The sequence below is a fragment of the Macrotis lagotis genome, chromosome 8 (genome assembly GCF_037893015.1).
Source record: "Macrotis lagotis isolate mMagLag1 chromosome 8, bilby.v1.9.chrom.fasta, whole genome shotgun sequence".
Classification (NCBI taxonomy): Eukaryota; Metazoa; Chordata; class Mammalia; order Peramelemorphia; family Peramelidae; genus Macrotis; species Macrotis lagotis.
In genome coordinates this window covers 178,714,978-178,737,278 of record NC_133665.1, presented here as the reverse complement: position 1 = coordinate 178,737,278, position 22,301 = coordinate 178,714,978, and the positions used below count along the sequence as shown (strand labels likewise).

At 36.9% G+C, this 22,301-nt stretch overlaps 1 long non-coding RNA gene across 2 annotated transcripts in view; it reads left to right on the top strand.

Annotated features, from left to right (window-relative positions):
* LOC141495030 (uncharacterized) overlaps nucleotides 1-19,935 on the top strand; it is a 76,717-nt gene extending 56,782 nt beyond the window's left edge. Inside the window, exons 3-4 of one of the 2 annotated variants that reach the window (XR_012470640.1) lie at nucleotides 12,501-12,557; nucleotides 19,865-19,935. This is a non-coding gene — a long non-coding RNA (uncharacterized LOC141495030). Of the gene's footprint in view, nucleotides 1-7,676; nucleotides 7,816-12,500; nucleotides 12,558-19,864 lie in introns of those variants that run through there. The other variant, XR_012470641.1, reaches the window with a different exon arrangement.
* Nucleotides 19,936-22,301: the final 2,366 nt, after the last annotated feature.

Here is a 22,301-nt window from a genome sequence, read left to right as displayed (position 1 = left end):
TTCACCCCTGATCTTACTGGGAATGCCTCTAGTCCATCCTATTGCAAATAATGCTTGTTGATGGTTTCAGATAGATGCTGCTTATTATTCTAAAGAACAATCCATTTATTGTTCTCTTGCTCTCTAGTGTTTTTAGTAGGGATAGGTGCTGTATTTTGTCAAGTTTTTTCAGCATCTATTGATATAATGATTTCTGATAGGTTTGTTATTAATATAATTAATTATACTGACACTTTTCCTAATTTGAACTAACCCTGAATTCCTGGGATAAATCCTACTTGATCATAATGTCATTTTGCTAAGATTTTATTTAAGATTTTTACAGAGATAGGTCCATAATTTTCTTTTTCTGTTTTAATTCATTCTGGTTTAGGTATCAGCATCATATTGGAGTCATAGAGTTTGCAGAATTCTGTCTTCACCCATTTTTCCAAAGAGTTTTTATAGAATTGGAACCAATTGGTCCTTAAATGTTTGATAGAATTCACTTGTGAATCCATCTGGCCCTGGAGATTTGCTCTTAGGGAGTTCAATAATGGCTTGCTGATTTTTTTTTCTGAGATACAGAGAATTTCCTCTTCATTTAACTTGGGCAACATATTTTTGTAAATATTCATCCATTTCACTTAGATTATCAAATTTATTGGCATGGAGTTGGACAAAATAATTCCAAATTGTTACTTTACTTTCCTCCTCATTAGTGGTAAGTTCACCTTTTACATTTATGATACTAGCAATTTGGTTTTCTTCTTTCCTTTATTTAATCAAATTGACCAGAGGTTTATCAATTTTGTTATCTTTTTTCATAAAACCAACTCTTAGTTTTATTTATTAGTTCAATAGTTTTCTTGCTTTCAATTTTATTAATTTCTCCTTTAATTTTTAGGATTTCTCATTTGGTATTTAATTGGGTTTTTTTTTAATTTGTTCTTTCTCTAATATTTTTAGTTGCATATTTAGTTCATTGATTTCCTCTTTCTCAGAGGATGAAAAGGTATAGGTGGGTTGCATTTTATCTAATTGGAGTGAACACCAGATCCATGAGGTCAAATTTTCATGAGTATTTGAGTTTGCAAAGCATACGTACATAAATACATACATACATACATGGATAATGTGGATATATCTGCCTTCAAAATGTAATTACTTTAATGTCTTCAGGATAATAAAAGTTTGTAAACATTTTTTGTTTGTATGTCTTCTGTGTCTATTTTTTTATTTGATTCTCACAATAGCCCTAAGTGGAAGATGCTGAGTATTTCAATTTTATAGGCACTTCTGAGACAAGCAGTGAACCCAGATCTTCCAAATTTCAGTCATTCAATCAATAAGCATTAAGCACCTACTATGATCCAGACAGTGTGCTAAGTGTTAGGGATAAAAAGAAGGGTCAACAGAATAGTGGTCCTCAAAGAACTCACTCTAATTGGACAGGAAACATATAAATAACTAGTTACATGAAAAATATACTCAGAGTTGATGAAAGGCAATCTGAAAGGGACTGGGGGACCAGGAAAGGCTTCCTGCATAATGTAACAAAATTTGATCTTAGAAGCAATAGACAGTAACTGATTGGTTCTTGTCCTTCATTATCATTACTAAAGACCAAAATGACAACACTGTGTTAGAAACAGTGTGTCTGACTGTGGTTGATTAGAATAGTATGAGCTCAGAATGGTCTACCACAGGTCAGGTACAAATAGTTCACATGAACATCTAGGGTGGCTATTCTAAACTTATGCATCTCACATTTCCTTTGAGCTGTTTCCATTCTACACAGCACCCTCTCTGAGGAGGACACTCCACGCTGGGTGGTATCTCCCATGCTACACAATCCATTCCAAAATTCTTAAGAGAGACCTTCAGAGTTTCCTGCCCTGTGTGAGTTCTTCATATAATAGTCTTTTTAGCAAGTCTACTTTTGGCCACTAGAGTTTACTCATCAGGAGGGTTACACAGTTAGACCCAAGTTTTAGAAAATGACCATGATGGCTGATTGGAGGAAAGATTTAAGTGTGGAGCAACTTGAGACTTTTAAATACCTGCGATAGTCTAGAGATGAGACTCTTAATTTGGATTGGAACATTTCTTACATGTATGTAAAGATAGTAGTGACAATGTTTGACAGTAGATTCAACATGTGTGTGTTGGGGAGGGGCTAAGAGTGAGTAGTTGAGGATGACATTGTGCTGTAGGTCTGGGCGATCCATGATGACAGAGCCTTTGACTGTAATAAGGAAGTTAAGGGAGAAGAGATTTTTTTGATGGAGGTAGTGGGTAGATTGGAGGAATTTCCTGGCGTGGAGAGAGAGAATGAGTTGTGTTTCAACATGTTGAATTTAAAATGCCATAAGGACATAAGAGTTTGTGTCTTCCAAGAAAAGGTTGGATGTGCAAAACTATCTTAGGAGATAAATTAGAGCTGGATATGTGATTCATCTACAGAAAGATAAGCATTGAACCCATAACAGTTGATTAGATCACTAAGTGGAATACAGTTGAGGGAAAGGAGATTGGGGACCAGAAAAGAGCCTGGGTAACACCCACAAGTAGTGAGTGGAAGATGAGAATTCAGCAAAGGAGATTAAGAATATGTTCACACAGATAGGAGAAACAGGAAAAAGTATTGTTCTGAAAACCTTGTATCCATCAAGAGAGGATGGTCAACTGTGCCCCATGCAGTGTAGAGGTTAAGGAGAATTGATATTGGAAAAAAAAGACCATTTGATTTGGTAATTAAGAGAGTTTTAGAATTCTTAAATCCAGTGCTTTATTGTCTAAGTAAATAAATAGTTTTTGCTCAATTCCCACTTCTTTGAAATCTCCACTGCATTTAGTACTGTTTTGCTTGACTATCAATATTTGTAACAACTCTCCCCATCCCATCCCCACTCATATGGGAAGATATAACAGGAGGGGAGGAAAAATAAATGTTTATTGAGTGAAAAAAAACTGAAAAGATATTATTGGTAACTTTGGAGAAAATATCAGTTGAAAATGTCAGACATCATTGCACAGGATTTTGAAGAAACTGAGAGGGGAGGAAATGAATGCACCAAATGTAGGCTTTCTTAAGGAATTTACACACAAAGGGAAGGAGATATCTAGAATGATAAATAGCAGGGATGTTAAGACCCAAAGGGAGATTTTTAAGTATAGAAGGATATGAGTAGATGTAGAAAGACTAAAGAAATGAGAGACAGAGACACAGAGAAAGAAAAATAAAAACACAAGGATACTCAGTGGGTCAATTAATATTTATTAAGTGCCTATTATGTGCTAGGCTCTACCCTAAATACTGAGGAGGGGAAAAAAAAGGATCAGAAGACAGTTAGATAACTATTGCCTGAAAGGAGCTTGTAATATAATGTGGAAAAGGAGAAGCAAAGAAATTTGTCCAACAAACTACATACAGGATAAATAGGAGATAATCATTAGGAGGAAGGCAATGGATTTAAGAGGGATTGTGAAAGACTTCTTGTAGAAGGTGGGACATTAATTAGGACTTAAAGGAAGCCAGAGAAGTCAAAATGAGGACATTTTTAAAAAATGAGAGTATTCCAGACATGGCAGACAGCCAGAGAGTGTGCCTAAAGCTGAGAGATGAAGTGTCTTCTTTGAGGAACAGGAAGGAAGCCAGCATCCCTGTACCGAGGAGTATGTGATAAGGAGGACCTAGTTTATGAAGGGTTTCAAATTGCAAGCAGAGGATTTTGCATTTGATCCCAGAGGTGACAGGGAATTATTGGAGTTTTATTTATTGAGAGGAAGGTTAGGCATATTTTAGAAAAATCACTTTGGTGATTGAGTCAAGTAGATTTACCTGCAGGTTATTATTGTATATGAGGTGTGTCCAAGGTGAGGGGTAATGAGGGCATATACCAAAATGGTAGCAGTGTCAGAAGAAAGAAGGGGGCATATTTAAGAAATATTACAAAAGTGAGATCAACAGGTCTTGCCAATAGATTGGATATGGCAGGATGAGAAACAGTGAAAAATGTAGGAAGGTACTTAGATTGTGGGCCTGAGAGACTTAGAGGATATTGTCACACAGCTAGGGAAGGAAATCAGAGGGAAAGGTTTAGGGGAAAGATAAGTTTTATTTTGGACATGTTAAATTTAAGGAATCCAGTGGACATCCAACTAAAAAGCAATTGGAGATGACAGACTGGAGGTCAGCAGAGACTAAGGCAGAATTGGTAGATGTAAGAAAATTCAGTATAGACATGCAATTAGATACATGGAGTTTGATGAGATCATTAAGTATAGAGGGAGAAAAGAAGACAGCCCAATATAGAACCCTATAAGACACCTATAGTTAGAGGGCATGTGTGATGTGAATGAGGATTCAGCTAAGGAGGCTGTAAAGGATTGGATAGGTAGGTCAGATAGATAGAACCATAGAGACAGACTGATAAACAAAGACAAAGAAAGAGAGATAAAGACAGTGGATATGAAAGAAAAAGAAATAGAATGATAAAGAGTGAGAGAGAGAGAGAGACAGAAAAAGAGACAGCCAGAGTATGACAGAGGGCCCACTTTGTGGGAAGAGATAGAATGGGATCTATATTATACCCTATTCTTAATCCTTGTCTCTATTTCTTTGCCACAGCAAAGTTGTCCCAATTCTCCTACATTTGTATTCCAGATATTTCCTGGACTTGTCAGTTGAGCATTGAGCATCTGAATCAAAGGGCTCAATTAAATTAGTGTCTTTACCTCCCCCAGATAGCAGACTGCTGTTAGTTAGCACCTCCATGCTGAGAAAAATCCAGCCCTTTCCTCAGGTAATGGACCTTTATTTGTTAGTGGGAGAACCATATTCAGTCTCAGGGGAAGGGATGCTGTATCTTCTAGTTATGAAATAGTTATTTTCTATCTGCCTTGGATCCCTGACCAAGAAAAGATATATATTTTATTTTTATTACAGTATATTTCATTGCCATTTACACACATAAATGCTATATCCTGGAGAAGAAGAGGTGACAAGAAAATCCCAAGCAAAGCCAATTCTCTCTTCCCGGGTATCTCTTGGGGCCACACGCACTTTCCATTTCCAACTTATGGTCTCAGGACCAGCGCTGACTCCCTACCTCCACTTACATAACTACAAACTAGAATTCACCTAATTTACAAACCTGCTTAAAAGTATATTTAATAGGTCTACCTTTTCCCCATTCCCCTCAAGTAGAACGAGAGTTTGTGTCATTAGCATCACAAATAAATTCAGAGACATAATAACCTTAGCCAATATTTCTGAACCAGATCTTATTCTGGAAACCTTGGATCCAGAAAGAAGAAGAGGAAAATGGAGAAAAAGGAGGAGGGAGGATGGAGGGGAAAGAAGTAGGAAGATGAGGAGGGGAAAGAAGTAGGAAGATGAGGAGGGAAGAGAAGAGGGATGGAGGGAGGAGGAGGGAGGCAGGAAGGAGGAGAGATTTGACAGCTGAAAGTTCTGGATGAGCCAGGAGGCAGAGAGGACAGTCCAGAGTAATCAAATAGTTGAGATGAGTTCCTGGAGGGAAGAATAAGTGAGGTTGAGATATATGAAGTTCATACCCTTACAAAGTTTCTACCCCAGAAAGAGAAAAGATGAAGGCACACAACATCTAAATGCCAGACTGAATATGAAGAGTTCTTCAAGTAATGCTGCTTCCAAATAGCACAGTGGTTAAGGTATCAAGCCTGGAGTATGGCCTCAGGCACTTACTAGCTGTGTTACTCTGGGTAAATCACTTAACCCCGTTTATCTCAATTCCCCATCTGTAAAATAAGCTGGCAAGAAAATAGCAAATCAATCCAGGGTCTTTGCCAAGAAAACCTAAATGGGGTCATAAAGGGCTAAACATGACTGAATCAATGGATCAAAATAATTTGAGATAATATTTTATTAAATCAAACAGCAGTTTGGAGGACAACTGTCTAATACTAATATCTCTGTCAATCAACCAAGTGTCCTGGCTTATAGCAAGAAACCCAGAGTGTAATTTACCTTGATAGAATTTTCTGTTTTAGAGAATTTTCAGTAATTACCTCTGACTACAAAGTTCTTTTGAAGTTACCAAATGAGAAGTGTTTTCCTAATGGAAAGGAAAACAAGTCAAAGGTACAATTTGTGATATAAGATCTTAACAGTTAACTCAAAGCTTCTGGGACTCTAGCATGACTTAAAGACCCTAATTCTTCAAAAGCTCTAACAGATGGTAATAAAATATGTTGCCAAGTTTATGTCCCTTAGATCTCATTCCTTTATGTCTTATGTATCTTAATAGAAATTGAGGAAGATTTCTTATAGCAGGTAACAAATAATGCAGGATCCTCACTAATTTACATGGATCAGGGAAAACCTTAAGTACTTACATTCTAATAAATACCATGAAGGGTTGAAGTAACTGCTATCTTTCAAGAAAAAAAATTAAAATACATATAGATGAATCATTTTATTGAAACAGAAGGGGATATGTTTGAAGTATGAGTTCAGTGACTCCAGTTTTCTACAACTGACTCCCTTGAGCTGGGATACTCTTTGACTATAGGTAAATGAAGTTATATAGATCTGATTTTTAAATGTGGAAAATTGATTGTCATATACATATGCATATATATATGTATATATATATATATATATACACACACGTATATATTACATAGACAATTAGCCCCATTATGTCCTTTCCTTTTCTAGCTTTCTGTATAGATCTTACATAGAGTAATGTAAGACAGTGAGAGCATTTCAAACATTTGTGGACTCTCTTCCAAGAATAGCCATAGGGATCAAGTTTGCAGCACTGAAATAATAAGCTCTCACTTCCTTCTAGTCCAAATACATCCTATTCATATAATCTCCCCCCCTTTTTCTTTTCTTTTTTTTTTTTGCAAGGCAATAGGGTTAAATGACTGGCCCAAGATCATGCATCTAGTGCTGAGGCCAGATTTTAATTCAGGTCCTCCTGACTCTGGGGCTGGTGTTCTATCCACTGCTCCACCAACAGCCTCCTTAATCTCCTCTCTTGATGATTATTCTACTCTGTTTCTTTGACCTGAAATGCCCAATTTCTCTGGCCAAAAACAGCTTCATTGGTCCTTCATCCTCACCTCTACCCCTCAAAAAAGACTTACACAAAGGAGGTCCCTTGCTCATGGGTCAAGTCCAATATTTTATCTCGTTGTTTGGATCAATGCCTTCATCCTTAATATCTCAGCATATCTCTAAATATTTTCATGGTGTAGTTTGTTTTCAGGCTTTCCCCAATTACATACAGGTCTTCAGTGTAGACATTCACTATAAAATGGAGTATTGGTTTTAAAACAATATTCACTTCCCTATGACAGACTATATAATATATGGATATTTGTAGAAACATATCAATAAACTACAATGGCATTCCATAGAATACAAATCACACTTTAGGGTTGCCATATGAGCAACCCTTTACCCTTGGAACTGTATTGTTTAAATAATTCATGACTACACAAAAATTGACAAAGATCATATCATTTACCACTTCTGCTTTTCCCATTCCATGGTTATAGCATGTTTTTTATTTATTCAGCTTCCAGATGACTTTTTTGGTAGTGGCCCTTTATCTCTACATGTGGAATACCCTTTAAGGTGAGCTCCAGGGCTGTCCTTTCCCAACAATCAGAACTAGTCAAATTGTCTCCTTTCTTCACAGGAACAAGCTGAAGGCTTTTCACGTTGGTTGCTTTCTTCATTGAGCTCTGATAACCCCAGATAATTCTTCATTTTGATGAGAGAGTCACGGTCAACTGATGGGAAAGAGTGCTGTCAAGCACACTAACTTGGTAGATTAGAAAGCATACTTGACTATGAATAAGGAGTCATTAGTTCTCGTCATTTCGGTTCTACACCCAATTAATTTCTTGTCTCTTACATTCTCTAGTTCTTATGCTCTTCACTTGTAAAAGTTGGGGACTAGACTAGATGACATGACCTCCGAAGTCCCAGTCCTAAGATTCTAAAAACTATGTTCAAATTGAGACTCTGAAGGATGTGCTTCTGAAGAGATAGCGAATGGTAAGACAGGCCAGTTGTAAATTCTGGGTCATGCTGAGAAAGTTGTTGTTGTCATAGCAACAGCCAAGTCCTAATGCCAGAGTAAGTACATGTAAAGACATTCTCAGTGTTTTTACATGGCAAGAGAGGAAAAATACTTTCACTAAATCATTCACAATATTATTGCTGTGTTTATCTTGGGGTAAAAAATACCCAAGAAACTGAATTTGAATTTTGTTTGACTCAGTAAAAGGAAGCTACTTTAAAGAAGTAGTTATCTTGGGTTCCAGTTCATCATCTGGGGCATCTCCATTCATTGGAAACTAATCAGAATTGACAATTTTTCTTTAGAAAAGTACCCATGTCTATCACACATAAAGGAAAGATATGTTTGAATTCATAGAATAAAAAGAATCCACCAGTTAACCTTTCCCACTTTAGAATAGAATGATTCTAGAGCTCAGAAAGGTTTTCTCTGTCTCTTGAAATCTGCAGTTATATCCTTGTCATTATTCACTGGTTGCCCCTACCCAGCCAAAGGTCTCCTACTCTTAACTTTAGAAAGCCGCCATAGTTCCCAGCACCTCCCAAAGAGATTTTCAACCTGGTAGTGGATTGGCATCCAAAGTCATCTTACTATTTTACCTGGGACTATGTCCATCCTTTTGGAGGCAAAAGGTCATGAAGATTCTTCCTGTACATGAATTGCAAGATGGTCTGAGTCAAATGGTTCTTCCATTGCCAGACCCTGGACTGCATGCAGCCCTTTATGATTCATGGATCACTTTTAGTACCATGGACAGTTATCATGAAGCACTGCCCTGACCTTATTATTGCATGGGCACTCATCCATCTCACACAAATGGACATCAGACTGTAAATGCCTACTGAAAAAGCAATTGTCAAGCTGTGCAAGCTGGCAACTCCCCTTAGATTATCCCACATAACAACTTCAGCCTGATTACCACAATTTGAAATCAACTAGGAAGTTAAAAAAAAAAAAAGACAAGCCAACCTGTTATGGACCTTACATCATTTCTCCTCCTTCTACATTTCACATTTTATTTTCTGCTCAATTGTCTCTAAAAATATGATTTCATGCCTTCATCTTTACTCATATATTCTGGCTTATTTTTGCCTTTCATTGTTTTTTTCCCTCCTTCTCTACTTACCTTATATTTGGTTGTTATTTATTTATTTGTTATATACTCATATAAGTTCTTATTGTCTCTCTTCCATTGGAATAAAAACTTCCAGGAAATAAGTTTTATTTCATTTTTGTCCTTTACCCACTTCCTGGGACGCGGTAGGTGTTTTTTAATGTTTGTTCAATTGAATTGAATTGATGATAGCATTAAAGAAAATAATGCAAGCAAGCAAAAAAACCCATTGATGATATGCCTATTATGCTTGGTACTTGACAAATTACTTACATTCTACTTGCAGGAAACCCAGATAGAGGTAAGTCCATACATAGTCATATACACATACATGTATACAAAGGAACATATCCTTGCAACATACATATGAATGTATGCATGTATATCTGTATAATGTTAAATACAAGTCATTTTGTGGGTGGGGGAAGAGGAGTGACAACTCAAAGGATCAAAAAAGGCTTCATATAAGACATGACATGAGCTGAATTTAAAGGGACTCAGAATTCCAGAAGGCAGAGTTAAGGAGAGAGAGAGAGGATTTGAGGCTGGGGGGCTGGGTTATGCAAAAACATGCAAGCAATAGATAGAATAACTGGAAAGAGAAATGGCAAATGTGCATAGAGTTGTGTAGTGAAATGTGAAATCAATCAGGAAATATGGGTTAGAGTTATATTGTTTTAAAGGTGAAACAGAAGAGTTTGAATTTTTTCTTGCAGTAGTAAGCTTCTGAGAAGGAGAGCACTGATAGGCACAGCCCTGTGCTTTTGGAATATTGATTTGGATTGGAAAGGGAAGAATTCTCCATGTGTAATGTGCCTGATAGATATTAATAGATTTCAGTGTGTGTATATATATGTGTGTGTGTGTGTGTGTGTGTGTGTATGCATGCATACATACATACATATTTTTATTGAAATATATTAAGTATAAAAACAAACACATGCATGTATTTCCACACATATATACATAGGTATATGTGTTTATGGCATGTGTACATATATTTCCTATGAAGAGACTTCATTGTAGTGGTTCAGCATATATATTTGTGGTATTCTACATTGATCATTGTGGCATTTTCAAGTTTAAATCAATCAAAATTCCCATCTTGCCACAATCTTCAGATAATATCTTTGTAATAGCTGTAGTTTATACAGATACTCATTAGGGAATCACCAAGATCCCTTCCAGCACTGATATTTAATAATTCTGAGTGCTCAAAATCCTCTAAAAGCTCTCAGTCCCTCCAAAGCTTTCACTCTGGTTCCAGCTGCTTAGCTGGCACTGAGGGGTTGCAGCCATCAAATAGTCAGAGGATCCTCATGTCACTAGTTTCCAAAGTCATCTCAGGATTTTGTGTATTCTAAGAGTCTCTTCAAAGACAGGGACCTACAAGTGCCCCTTCCTGAGTGACAAGTGAATTCTATAATTGACTGATAGGATTGCTTGGGGCAAGGGAATGGGTAGAGAATGGGTGCTTTTTGCCATAAGAACCTTTTCTACCTCATCTCTGCTGACTTGGATAATAAAAAAATGGGCACAACCAGGACTGGGCTGTATTGAAAAATGTCAATTACTGGCATTTAGCCAACATTTGCCTAAGCTAGGTTTTGATATCCTCCTAGGGCAGAGGAGAACTGGCATGGCAATCTTCTGTTTTCAGCATTGCCCAGAGGTCACATTGGGATGGAAATGTTCCCTTCCAGGGTAATATTAAATTCACAGCTATCAAACTATTTTTTGGTCAAAGAACACATCACTTTCCTTTGGGGGGGAAAAAAGCAATGCCATTTCATGACAATCCAACCAGCTCCTTTGTTTCTAGAATGTTTTTCATTTCATAAAATACATTCACTTTACTGCCCATGCCTCTTCCCCAATTCTGAACTGGAATAACAAAATAAAAAAAAATATATCCTTAAAATAGAGACCTGATTTGAAGAGTGATGTTCATTTGCTCCCTGTAGACATGGTAACTTTATCTCATCTTATTTAGGCCTTGTATGAGGAGCCATGTCACAGAAGATTTTTTCCCCCTGGTGTTTACTATTCATAACCTGGTTCTAGTGAAAGAATGATTAAATGAATGCTAGTTCCTGTGTTTATTGAACAACTGCTATACACATGTTGTTGGAAGGAGAAAGAAGGAGAAAGTTCGAGAGAAATAATTTTGGGCAATTAATCATTTTATTAAGTATGCTAGCAATAATTCATAAAAGGGGTCGGTGACATTCTGAAATGCTAATCAATCTAATATGCCCTTGGATGACTGGGTGCTCCTGAGGGTGGCAATCAATTCTGATTCATTAATAAGTAATGAGAGAAAATGAATATTATAATAAGAAGTGTGTCTATTCTAATGAGGGGCTGGGAGGTGAACAACATGATTTTGATTATGTCATTTACTTCCAATCCCCCACCCCCCACCCTATCACCATGCCTTGGACAATCTAATCAAAGAATTTATCCCCACCCAAAGCTGACCAGAACACCATAGGTGGGGTCTGAATATGACTGAGAAGACAGTAAATTCAATCTCACCATTATCTCATGTTCTTCAGATGCTGGCTTGACCTAATAAGATTTCCTAAAGGAAAAAAAATCCTGTGACTCCCCAATATTAACCATGAGTTGTTTTATAATTATTTCTCTCAGAAACAAAAGAATAAAGGAAAGGGATTTGAGTGGGAGGAAGGGGAAAAAAAGAAGCTAAGGAAAAGGAAAAGAGAAAGAACAGGAGGAAAAAGATAAGGTAAAAGAAAGAAAAAAGGGGAATGAGAGAAATACCTTAGTTATTCCCCTTTATAGTTCCCTATTTTTACTAACTGCTTCTGAGAGTTTCTAGATTCATCCCTAGTTGGCAAAATTCTTGTTGCCTCTTCCTAATTACGACTCTAAAAATGGGAAGAAGACATTCAGGCTAAAGGAAAGTTTAATTTTTCTAAGGTGTTCCCTTAAAGCACCCAGTGGGGACCTGATAAGCATTATCTTTGAGCCTCAGCAAAAAGAGAAAATCCATTGTGATAAGTTGTAAACAGCTTGTAGCATCATGATTTTGACAGGTAAGATGCCACAGCTGGAAGAAAAGTAGGATTTTCTGGTCAATTTAAAAATAAATAAATTGACTGCCTCATCAAGCACAAGGTGGAGTGGGATTAACTTAATGAATTCAAGTCTTAAAGTTAGGCATATTTGGAAGATAACCATCTAAAATGAATGCAGTTATGAATCATCTCAAGATACATTTAAATTTGTCCTGGTAAATACATGTATGATTGTTTGTTTTATTTACTACTGCATATCTTTTCTATCCCTCTGAATGGAAGAAAATTAGAAGAAATTGAGACCTAGATCCCATCAATGCTTGATCAAGGAAACTGCTGGTAATCATTCTATAACTATTATTTGTCTTGTTATTATTATAATGCAAGGGAAAGTGTGGGATTTTTAGTGATAGCCAATGCTTTGTCTCACTGGAACAATGAACCCAAGCAAAAGAAATAGAAGAGTTATTATGGCTTCTGGCTTTCTGTTGCCAACCAAAAACTCCCCCTGCCCCCCAAACACTAGGTATCTGTTTAGGAAACATTTTATATATACTTAGATATTTTCACATTGTCTCCCTTGGTAGGATTTTAAGCTCCTTAATGGAACCATTGCTAGCACCAAGGATAGAACCCCAGGTCATAATAGGTTCTTTTTTTTTTTTTTCTACTTTTTGCAAGGCAATGGGGTTAAGTGACTTGCCCAGGGCCACACAGCTAGGTAATTATTAAGTGCTGAGGCTGGATTTGAACTGAGGTACTCCTGACTCCAGGGCCAGGGCTCTATCCACTGTACCACCTAGCAGCCCCTCATGATAGGTTCTTAATAAATGCTTGTGGATTGTCGGTTGAATGTTACTAATACATAGTAGTAAATTTAAAAAAAGGACATTAACTGTCTAAGGAATCATGGGATCATTTATTTAGAACTGGATGAGCTTAAAGGCCATAAAATCCCAGACTTCTTTTTTTTATAGAAAAGGAAACTGCAGTGGCTTTGTGAAAATGTAAAGTGATTTTATGAATGTTTCTCACTTTGTTATTTTGTTTGTACAAATGCAGGTTTGTAAAGGATCAGGGACAGCTGGGTGAATAGAGGAGAAAGAGCAGCAAAGCATTTAGCCAGAGTCAACATGACTTAGGCTGATTCATCTCAGGGAAGAATCTTGTCAGGGAAGAAATAATGGCAAAATCAATCATGTTTTTAAAGAACTACATCAATTCTAAAGAGTTGAAGAGCCAATTTTTTTAAATTACTTTTCAGAGAAATTTGTCATTTTCCAGTGGCATTAATACTGCCTAAAAAAAGTTGTGTCCATAACAAAAGAGAAGATTTGATAGCTGTAGTGGCTTTTTAAAAAGCATATAGAAACTGAATCTTCACTTTAGATATTTTTAGACAGTGACTCATTTTCACCATCAGTGAAACAAATGAATCACTTGATCCCAGGGGGCAGATCATGGAAATTACAAAGAAACCATTGAAGACAATGTCAGGAAAAAGCAAAAAACAAAAGAAAATTGAAAAAAATTGCAACTTTCCCAAATAGGACAGGTTGCTGTGGGAGTTGGTAGAATGCCCGTTTTGGAGACCTTTATTTTAGGCTGGTTGACTAATTGTGGGGAATACTATTGGTTAGGGGTTGGGGTTCTTGTTGAGATCTGGGTTGACCTTGATGGTGGCTGAGGTGCCTCCTAACTCTGAGATTCTATGATTTTGTGCCAAATGTTACTATGGTCAAAGATATTCTTAAGGTTCTAGCTTCTACTATAAATTTTATATGTATATTTCTCAAATCAATACTTAAGACTTTGACCTTCCCTCTGATCTTTCCTATGGTCCCATGTATTCAACTGCTTGCTATCTACTTCTGCATGAATTTAACTCCAGTCTTAAAGCCAGTATGACCCAGTCCCAACTTCCATCTTCTAAAATTCCCCTGATCTCTCATTATCTCCAGTTCAAATCCTTAATCTAACTGAACTGGTATATTCCTTGCCGTCCAAAGATAACCTTGTTTTGGATGTTTCCTCTTTTTTGCTTTCTGATTTCTATTCCTGTCTCCTTAAAAACCAAAGTCCAATCCTATCTCCTATATAAATTCTTCTCTTAGCATAATACCCCACCTGGAATAAATCAACCACTCATCAAACGCTTAGCATGTGCCTGCTGTTTTCTAGATGGCTGAGACAGACAAAAATGCATCAGTGACTGCCCTCAAGAAACTCCCATTCTATGAAAGGAAACTCTGTGGATGAATGCATGTAGAATAGAAAATGCACACAGTACAATATGGAAGAGGAAAGAATTTTGATTCTAAAGTTTTAAGACAGAAAAGGTCTTGTGAAGAGAGTGAGCTTGAGCTATATTGAAGGGAACCAGGGATGATGGAGGCAGAGGTAAGGAGAGAAAGCACTCCTGGAATGGAAGCCTATAAAGTTCAGAGGAATGCAAGTAGAAAGTGCGAGGAACCACAAGTAGTTCAGTCTGGTTGGGTTGCAGAGTGTGTGGAGGAGAGTAATATGAAATAAGACAAAGAAGGGAGAAAATTACTAGTTGTAAAGAGCTTTTAATGCCAAAGTAAGTCCGTATATCCTAAAGAGGATAGGGAGCCATTAACTGTTTTGAACAGAGGACTGGCACAGTCAGACCTGCTCTTTGTGAAAATTGCTTTGGGCCCAATGTGGAAGATGCCCTGACCTTTTTCTGAAATATTTTTCCTGTAGTATTGATCATCTATGCTATTCATTTGCTAATTAATGACATTATTCTCATATATGAAACAAATGGAACCCAAATCTCTTAGAACTCAATGAATTATTCCATCACATTATATTAAGCACTTACTTTGTACCAATCCCCCAAGCTAGACTCTAAGGATACAAAAATCCAAGTGAAACAGTTCCTGCCCTCAAAGAGTTTCCTAGGAAGACTTGGAATCAGATTTTACTCCTAGCATCAAATGTTCATGTGAACTTAGCATTTAAAGGTCCATCCAACCAGGCCCCTTCTTATTCCTGTCAAGACTCCTCTCTACGAACTCTGGGTTTCAGCCATATTGACCTCTTCATACAGTGGGCAGCCCAATTTCCAGCTATTGACAGTGTGATCCTGGGCAAGCAATCCATTGCCCCAGGTGATTCTCCATGATGATACATGGAAGAGCAGGTGCTAATGTTCATAGCTAGAGGGAGATTCGTACCCCAAGGAGATCTAGGACTTACTTTCCCAGGTGGTTGTGAAGACCAAATGAAATAATGGATGATGATGATGATGATATCAGCCAGCATTTATATAGCCCTTCAATATATTCATTATCTCATCCTATACTCATACAAACTTTCTGAAGTAATGCTATTCTTGTTCTTATTTTACAGGTGAGGAAAACTGAGGTTAAAAGATATATGCACAGACAGGCAGATAGAACTTTTCTTAAATAATTATGATTATCCAGATACTGTGATAAGCACTGAGTACATAAAATAAGACAATGAAATGGTCCTTAACTTTGAGAGGCAGTATATATAGAGGCAGTAAGGTGACACAGAAGATAAAGTTCTTGACTCAGAGTCAGGAAAACCTGAATTCAAATCTTGTCCCAGAGGCTTACTAATCATGTGACCCTGAGCAAGTAATGTAACTTCTGTCCACTTCAGTTTCCACATCTATAAAACTGCATCTAATGGTCACTGTGAGGACAAAATAAGTGAAAGATTTCTGCAGATCTTCAAGAGATATGCAAATTGTAGCTACTATGTTCTAATAGAGGAAGACAAAACAAACAAGAGAGATAACAGATGAGGGTGGGAAAGAGGCACTGGCAGCTGGTGAGGAGGTGGAGCAGACTAGACAGTGAGTTGGAAGTGAAGTGAGCAGCAGCGTGGGTAGGGCTCTTCAGGATGCAGCAGTCTGATTCCATGACTCACCAATCAGCAAGGAGACCTCAGAAGTCCTTAGCTGGACAAGGCCACTGGTATGAGGCCTGGGGGTGGCCATCCTCAGCAGTGAACTGGAAGGGACACTGACTTGCCAAAGGCCACACAAACAATTAAATGTCTGACATAGAATTTGAACCCAAGTCTTGTTTTTTATACATTTCATCATCTTCTTGTTCCAATATATGTAAAACTCTTTGCAGACCTCAGAGTGATATATTATTATCATTATTATTATTAATGAAATGAGCAAGCAACTAAAATGCAAAGTGACCCCTAGACCTGTGTTCCCCCTTAGGTTCCTCCAACCAGACCACAAAGTGGTCTTCAAAATGAGGAATTTCGGTCATTTAGTATGCTCTTTTCCAGAGGTCACATGATTTCCTAGAAAGCATCCAAAATTGAGGCTTGGCCTCTGTGTATCCCAGGAGGTGTGTGAACATGTGATTAAAGGAAGGGAAGATGGAACATATCTCACGTTTCCTGAAATAGCCAATTATTTGCTTGTCTCCAACACAGTACAACTCTCTATGAAACTATTGATACTCTAAATGGGATGGAATGCAAGTAGGAGTATATTAGTGTTGACATTTTCGCAACAAATTAAATGAGAAGGTATAACAAAATTGGTGTGAAATGAATGAATGAGGAACAAATACCTCTCCTTGGAAAGGCAAAGAAATTGAGGGAGGCTGTTTCATTTTTATATAAAGACATCAGGAAACATTATTTTGTGACAGTCTTAGTCATCACCAAGCATGTATGCAAGCAAAAGAGATCACCATGAAAGGGATGATAGCTTATGCATCAACACCTTTTTCAAAATAAGGAGAGATATTCTGGGAATAACCTAACCAAGTCAACAAATTGATTAGTGATTGGTGACTTCACTGGAAATGTGGCCTTTAGGGACACAAGTGAAGAGCTGAGTCAAGACTAACAAATTAAAAAAATGCTAGGAAACAATTCAAGAGCTTCATACCTACGTATTAAAATAATTTCTTCAAGAAGAGATTTCCTGGGTAATGGAAATTGTAAAAACTGATATTACCAAAAAGAAAAACCCTAAATTGACCATATTTTGTCAAAATGGATTTTAGGTGGGGAATCATTTCCCCATCAATTTATTTGTGAAGTTTGGGCCTCAATTCACCAGAGAAAATTTGAATATCAATAAGAAATTAGAAAAAAGGGCTGAAGAGGAGAAAATACTAGATGTTTCAAGAATCCCAATGACCTTTGACTCTGTCATTTCCATTTATTGGCTGGGGGTTTGAAATTTTTCTTTCTGATCTAATATGAATAAAGGAGAGGTTTTTCTTTGGTGGGGGGATGCCTGAGCCTCTAGAGAGTAGCTATCAAGGAGCAAAGTCTATAAGAAAAAGAGGTTTCTTGTTGGAGTCTAGGTCAAGTCACTTACAAGCTTTCATTTTGAGCACTTTACCTATCTGTGCCTCAGTTTCCTCATCTGTAAAAAAGAGGAGGTAAGACTAGATGGTCTTCTACAGACCCTTGCAGTTTTAAACTAATGACCTATAATTTTTTTGAACACTTCTAGGTGTTAACAGTGTGACTAAAAAGTAGGAGATAAATGCAAAAGACAGAAGTAGTAAATGATTGGTCTTAGTGACAGATTGGATGAAGGAGGTGAAAGTAAAATAAGAGCAAAAGACGTATGTCCAGTTTTCAATCTTCCCCTCTCCTCTGCCACTTAAGAATGCTTACAATGTTCAATTCCATAATGCCTGGGAGTCTTCTCAGTCTCTGAAAGGGGAAGGACATGGGGAGATCAAGGGAGAGAAGGAAATTGGATATTTTACTCTTAGTTTACTCCTCCAAGCCAACTATACCAGTCACCTACTTGCTTGTTAATCTCTTCCTAGCAACTAAAGCTATGCATGCACAGTTTCCATATAGAGACGATACGGTCCTGGACACTTTGCTTCATGGCTGACCTTGTCATGCTTCTAATATTTTACTCCCTGTTATTGTTAAGTCATTTTTTCACTCATATCTGATTCTTTTTAACTCCATTTAGGTTTTTCTTGGCAGGGTTACTGGAGTGGTTGGCCATTTCCTTCATCAGCTCATTTTACAGATGAGGAACTGAAGCGAAAAGGATGAAGTGACTTCCCCAGGCTTACACAGCTAGTATCTAATATAGAATTGAACTTCTGAAGTTAACTCCAGTCCAGCACTCTGTCCTCTGAACTATCTAGCAACCCTTTACTCCCCTACAGCAATCCTATGATACAGCTCTAATGGAACACTTGTTTTTCCTTCCACATGGCTCTCCATCTCCTGCCTTGAGATTTTTGCTCTCCATGCCCAGAATGCTTCCCTCTATACCTATGTGTGTACATTTGCTATCTTCCATCAAGATTCATTTCAAATTTCACTTCTGCAGGATGTCTTTTCCAATCTCCCTAGATACTAGCCCTTTCCCTTTTTAGGTTACTTTCCTTCCATTCTGTAAGTAGATTATATCTACCTATTATATACATTGGTTTATAAATATATATCAATATACAACTACATACACTCATATGTTTATATATCTCTTATTTGTTAAGAAAGAAGTAAATAAAGAAAGAAAGGAGGAAGAAAGAAAGGAAAGGAGAAAAGGAGAAGCAGAGGGAGGAAAAGATGAAGAAGGGATGAAGAAAGGAGGAAGGAAGGAAAGAAGAAAGAGAAGCAAGGGAGTAAGGAAGGGAAGTAGGGAGGAAGAAAGTAGAGAAGAGAGGGAGAGAAAGGAAGAAATGGAAGAAGGGAAGAAAAGAGGCAGAAGGAAGGGAAGAATAGAGGAAGAAAGAGAAAAAGAGAGGGAGGAAGAAGGGAAGAAAGGAAAAAGGAAGTGAAGGAGAGAGGGAGAGAAAGAAAGGAAGAAGGGAGGGAATGAATAAAAGAAGGAAGGAATAAAGAGAGAGTTTATTAAGCAATTATTATGCACCAGGCACAGTTCTAAACACAATACACAAAATCAGCTGAAAAGGTGTGCTGATAAATGCTTAATAATCATTTCTCCCCAAAAGTACAAAAAATTTTCAGTTAAATCTGTATCATTAACATTTTCTCCATGATTTTCTTGTTAACAAATCATTAAAAAAATAAAACATTAAATCAAGCTATATTTTGTCATATTTGCTGATTTCTAAGGTGTAAATGTTCTCAATGAAAGTTAAATAATGTGGCAGAGCCAGTATGTGATGCCTCCAGAACACCCTTGGGAGAAGAGTAGGGGTGGGAGGTGGGGCGAAGGATGAGAAGGATAGAAAGTGAGGAAAAGCGTCTTGAGTGGAATGAAGGGAGTTTCCATAAAGGAAATCATTATTTGGAAAATGGATTAAGATTTACAGAAGGATGCTCTATGATGAGAAGCTCATAGAGTTGGTAGGGTACTCCCGACCAGGGGAAGGCAAGAAGACAATAGACATTTAATATTTTTTGATTTATGATTTCTTTTTCTGTTTTGATAATCCAAGGTCAGTGGCTGTAGGTGCCCAGGTTTTCAAGTGAGGCATCATTCCAGGCAGTCATTCAAGAGTTTGGTTTGCTGCCTTGGAGAGTCTCCTCCAAAGCTTTTATGACAGGCCCTTTTTGCCATGTTTCCCCCTTTTCTTGTATACCTATGGCTCTCCATAGGTCCTGGTACATAGTATTCAATAAACATTAATTAGTGACTGATGTACTCATTATTCTCCTCTCTCTAGACGATCTGGGCCAGAAACTGCTAAACTTTTCATTGTTCATGGACTCTGCTGCTGCCACTGCACCAGCCACCAGGTCTCATCCTTCAATTGTCATTTTCAAAATTATTCTCTCCTCCACCATTACTTCTGGTTGTATCTTTCAGTCAACTGGTTCTCTCTTCTTCTAGAATCACATTGTTTTCTACAGTAACAGTCTTCAAAAGTAGAGACCTCAACCTTACAGACCCCAAAAGATTTGGGATAAATTGACCTTTATGAAGCATTTGACATCCCCTTCTGAATGTTTAATTCTTTCCTCTCTAAGTTATGGGAAATTATTTCTGTGGTTTTCATTAAAAATAAAATAAAAACTTCTTAAATCTTCATATTTAAAAGTCTTACAAACAAAAACCCTAATCTACTTAAAAATGTGAAGAATGTCAGAAGGATTTGAACTAAAAACTAAAATTACATAATAGTCATTCATTTGCAAGGATAACATTGGGGAACTTGAAAATGCATTAATTGAATTTCAGTTAAACTTTTACATTATTGGTGGATTAGATGGAAAAATGATTAGCATGATTTAATAAATTCAGTCAATAATTTAATTCTCTATTTAAATCTGTGCCTTTCATGAGGCTTATTGTTAAAAAGCTTTGAAGGTCAGAGAAAAGCCAATTTTCAAAATAAATTGAACTTAGAAGCAGACCTTTGAATGACTGTAGAACAAGGTATTAAACCTAGATGTTTAAAAACAAGGAATCATATTCAAACACATTTTATTTATTAAAATATTGTTGTTAATGACATTTTGATAAGACCTATTAGGATTTTTGTATCATTAAGAAAATGAGAGACAGTGAATTACAGTAAGTAGAAAGATGGACCTGGTTTCTAGTCTTGCTTGTGACACTGACTGGCTATGTGACCCTGGGCAAATAATTTATTTTTTAGAGCCCTAGGCCAGTAGAATCATACACAAATAAAAAACAGGGGCCACTAAACTGCCTAAAACACATTGATTTAGGAAACCACATATTAATATTATCTGTTTCATTATATTTTTATTTATTCTATTAAGTAATTCTATCTTTTTTTTATGTTTCCCCTGTATCTAGTATTTAAAGATCAATTTTTCTATTCTACTCTGGTCTTTTCATCAGGAAAGTTTGAAAGCTCCATATTTCATTGAATGCCCATATTTTCCCCTGAATAATTACCCTCAGTTTTACTAGGTAGTTGATTCTTATTTGTAATCCAAGCTCCTTTGCCTTATAGAATTTCATATTCCAGTTTCTCCAGTTCTTTAATGTAGAAGCTTGCCAAGTCCTGTGTAATACTGACTTTGGTTTCTTGACATTTGAATTGTTTCTTTCTTGGTCCTTACAGTATTTTCTCCTTGATCTGAAAAATTCTGGAATTTAGACAAATTTCTTGAAATTTTCATTTTGGGATCTCTGTCAGGAGATGAGTACTGAATTCTTCCAAAGATTACTTTACCCTCATGGTAAAATACTAGACCAGTCTTCCTTGAAAGATGAGATATATCCAGGCTCTTTTTTTTTTGATCATGGCATTCAGATTACCAATAAGTCTTAAATTATCTCTTCTGGATCTATTTTCCAGGTTGGTTGTTTTTCTAATGAGATATTTTATAGTTTCTTCTATTTTTCTTTCATTTTTAATTTTGTTTGATTGCTTCCTGATGTCTCATAGAATAATTAGCATCCATTTGTCCAATTGTAATTTTTAAGGTATTATTTTCTTCAGTTTTTGTAACTCCTTTTCCATTTGGCCAGGTGTACATTTTAAGAAGGTGTTTCCTTCAGTGGATTTTATTTACATCTGGTAATTCTATTTCTTAATGTGCTGTTTTCTTCAATCAATTTTTGTGCTTCCTTTTCCAATCTGTTGACTCTTTTTTCATAATTCTCTTGTATAAATCTCATTTCTTTGCCCAATTTTTCTTCTCCCTTTATTACTTTATTTTAAAAAATCCTTTGTGAGCTGTTGTTGCAAAAGGAATTTTTGGACTTGAGACCAATTTATATTCCCCTTTGAGGCTTCACATGTAAGCATTTTGACAATCCTATCTTCTGAGTTTATATTTTGTTCTTCCCATAGTGGAGTTTTGTTCTTGCCATAGTAGAGTAGCTTTCTATGGTCAGGGATTCTTTGTTTCTTACTCAGTTTTTAGCCCATTTCATGACTTTTAAAGTTGAGATCTGCTCCTGAGGCACAGAGGGATCTGTCCCAAGCTTCTTGTGGTGAAAACCAGGGACCTGGTCAGTGGATTTCTATGCCAGAGACTCAGATGCTTGCAGCTTACATATTGTGCTGAGGTGACCTGACCTAGGCACACCTTTTGTGTTGGCATTTGGGGGCTCATAATTTATACTAGGGCTGAAGGCCATATAACTGGCCTACTGTGCCACTAGCCTCCTGAACTAGGTCT